This window comes from Anneissia japonica, unplaced genomic scaffold (genome assembly GCF_011630105.1).
Source record: "Anneissia japonica isolate Jap-2015-1 unplaced genomic scaffold, ASM1163010v1 scaffold287896_len759773_cov187, whole genome shotgun sequence".
NCBI classification, from domain to species: domain Eukaryota; kingdom Metazoa; phylum Echinodermata; class Crinoidea; order Comatulida; family Comatulidae; genus Anneissia; species Anneissia japonica.
In genome coordinates, this window is record NW_022739421.1 from 398,503 (window position 1) to 402,552 (window position 4,050).

The window sequence follows — 4,050 nt, forward strand, 5'->3', positions numbered from 1 at the left end:
AATATACAAAACAATAATCAAACAATAAAGACAATTAAATTACCTAACTTGGCTTGGATTATAGTGTTATTTAAAACACTCTGGCTCTCAGGCCTGTTAGTCCGGACTTAGAAATTTGTAAACAGATAATAGTAAAAAATAGCATACATAAGGCCTGCGTACATTTAGAAAAAAAAAAAAGAAGATATGAAATTAAATAAATAATATAGCATTTGAGCTAAAATAAATAAATACAAAATAAGTTAAATCTAATTTAAAGTATTTTAAATATTATGCTTATATTTTTCTTTATAGTGTTCTTTCAAATTTGTAACAGAATGTCGGTATCGATTCAAACAAAAGCAAGTCTTTTAAGTCATCTGAGAGGGCAGACCAAAGTCGTGGAAATTATAAATGACAAACATGAGGCCATAATTGATTCTACCCCCTAATCATCATGTGTGGGGGGTGGGGGGCTTAGGCGAAGCTAAGGCTAGAGTCAGTACATGGTGTGAGCTGTGAATTTGTTTGAATATGTTTACTTTTAAAAACCATAAATTACTATGGCATGACTAGGCTGGTATATAATTCGTACACTTAAATTCCTGATGAAAATCTATAGATCTATCTATTTCATGGATGTTACATACGTCGTGGGCAAAACAAATGACATTCGTTTGATGAGTCCAAGGTTTTGACATTGAAACTTCCAATATTTTGGTTTAGTGGCCTAGACTCACGGATCAGTGCCTAGGCCTAGCACTTAGTCTTCCTGGCTTACTCAATTGACACTACTACTAGGCCATACTGTAGCTATTTTACGATTCACTACTACACTGCAAGTACAAAATAGTAGGTTTTCGCTGTTTTAATTAATTGCATCACAACAATTATGATTAGTTTTCACTAAATAGAGGTAAATTTGTGTTTCAGTTAGTTATTTTCAACCCTTGTTGCAACGTTTTTGACTTAGAAAATATCAATGATATCTCAGTTCTTTGTGCATGCTCAGTTGCGTATCGGACTTCAAATGCTGGGCAGTTGGGTTCCAGTGTCAGATCAGTAACCAATAACAATTTATAGGCTAGCCTAGGCCTACAGTAGGCCTGGGCCTAGGCATATAGCCTATAATAGGCCTATTATTACTTTTTTATTATTTATACATCTAGGCCTACTACTAGACCTACACTAGGCCTTCTCCATAAAGACCTAGGCCTAGGCATTTGGCCTAGAACTGCAGGAGGAATAGCCATACTCTAAGCCTAGGTAACGTAGGTATGCCTAGGCCTATCCTAAGATACTTGGCCTAGGGCCTCCTGTCTGCCTAGGCTTACCTAAACACAGCTCCAATCAAGCTAGCCTGGCCCTGGACAAGAGTACTAAACAAAACAAAAGTCATTCTCCTGGCTGGCTGCAGAGTACGGATTATACTATTATAAAACACATTGATAGAACAATTTCGACATTTTAAAATCTTACAATACAGTGTATATCTTACATTTATCAATATCAATTGATTGTTTTCTATGCCCACTTCTTTCAAAACACAACCAACAACACTATCAAAATACAGTATGCCTCAACCACGCCAACCCAGCAGATCGAGAGAACGGAAACGTAAACGTCCCCGAACTCTTCAGTCCCTCATGAATAATACATGAGGTATAACTATTACTTGACTTTCATTGGCTAAAAGTGTGACAGCGTGCGTAAAGTACTCTTTAAGTTTATAATGTTCTGGTGATAAAAAAAATATACTTCGATAGGGCTTATTTAATTGCCTTTTTTCGTATATTTATGTACGATTGAATGAATAATATATGATAATTAATAAATATTGTTGTACACTAATATGAAGTCTGGAAACAGCGAAAACTGAGTTGTTTTGATAGTGCCTAATTGGAAGTAAATAACCTAAATAAATATTGTTTAATATGCGAAAAATACATTTCACTACGATATATATACTACAGCATTCAGTATGGTTTATCAGGTTTGTATTATACGTGGCATACAATACACGTGGTAACATTAGCACTCGTAAGTATCATACTATCAAGTACCTTTGGCCTACAGAAATAGTATAAATAGCACGTAGTATGTTTCCTCTTCCAAATGAAGCGAGTGATTGAATTCATATTATAACCAATTAAACAATGTCGTCTGTAATGATAACATTATTTTACATACGTAGCACGTAATATATACCGTATGTGATAACATGAACACGCGTGGTATTGTAATGCACAATTATACCGTATGAAATATACATATAAATCTAAAAATACTATGTCGTCAGTATTTTTTGCTTACTAGCTGCAGTTAACCTGTGATTACTTATCATTTTTAAGCCGTTTAAGTAAATAAACGATGCCAATTTTCTTATACGTACGGCTGATTTAACAACTAAATGAGAAAGGCAAGTGCAATTACTTAATACCATCATGAATTACAGCTCGTTTATTAATGGGGAAAAAACAATTTCACTGACAGAAACAAAATAACAATTACCAGTAATTCAATTTAAAAAATAATACATACCGATTGTTGTTACGACTGTTCCTACGAAATAAAATGATCCCGGAAAGTCCCATCTTGGGCGCTTTGTCTCTAAGAGTCCCTTTTTGCTGGCATATTCGTTTTTATCCAACACAAGTAACAATTCTTCTTCGTTGACCAAACCAGTATGAACGTACTTTACCCGGAATTCCTCAATGGTTTTATTATATTTTATTCTCTCGTCTTTTTCCGATTCACTTTCTAAAATATGGAAGACAGTCGCGCCTAATAACCAATAGCATAATATACAAATCGCTAGAAGAACAAATCGTGCTGTGTCCTCCGATTGCTGACTATGGCAGCCTATCAAAGGGGCGCGCCGAGTTTCCGACATCAGAGAGGGAATGCGAAATACATATACACATAGAATTCGTTTTGTAATAATGTGTATATATTCTTCTTTTCTCCTTGTTAGTGACAAGGAATTAAAAGTACACCGTTGACGATGACGATTTAAGGATTACAGTTTGAAACCATACGAAGTCAAGCTAAATTGAACAATCAATAATGCTGCAGGAGCGGGTACTTATCGTCCCCGTGGTTGCATCACAAAAGGCGATAGGCCTACGGTCTCCTCCGTTGCTGGTGTGGTCGCTATGATTTCACATCACGTGTGTTATACCTACTTTCGTGCAACAATATGTAATGACAATGAATAGTCGCACACTTATTATCACTCGCGACTACCACACACACACTCTGCGAGCATCACGAAAATACACAGTCAATTTACCTTCTTTCATGAGTGTACAGCACGGAAATAAAATGAACATGTTGATTCATTGAGTTTTTCAATCGTAGATTATTTGCAACGATGTGTATGGCTTTGGTAACTCTACAGCGCTTCGTGAATCTTTAATAGGAAATTCTCTCACATATCCAAATGATTGCGTGTACGAAGAAAGTAATTATGATAATGTGATGACTGAATATGTATTGGTGATCGAGATAAAGGGTACTGTATAGAATGATTTGCGTTAAAGGGTATGCTGTGCGTTTTAAAGGGTTTTGAATGATTTACGTTCGTAAAAGCATCCGATTGTCCAAGTAGTAATTGCAACAAAACTCCAATGTCAATATGACCCACATTATTATATGATTATCATAATAATGATTAATGCCACGAAACAAGTTCTCTTAGTATTGGCTAAAATTTCGTAATTTGGTAAAACAACGCCCGCGTGTGTAACATTCAATCAGTACAATTCAGGTTAAGCGCACTTTATTTGCGTTTGTTGTGCGCGGCACAAAATGGTAACATCAGTCGAAAATTTAACATGAAATATACGAGTTGGCAGTAAATTGCTGTGTAAATAATTGCCTTTCTTTGATTGCCTCCAACTGAATGCCGCGTATATCGATCAGCGAGAGAATTCAAGGCGTATGTTGTTGGACTAATTTAAGGACGACATATACGTTAACATAACAAGTATGTGTGTATTTCATTTCAAAATATCGAACAAACCTCATTACACAGAATAGCGGAGCAGTCTTAACAGTATTTATCTACAC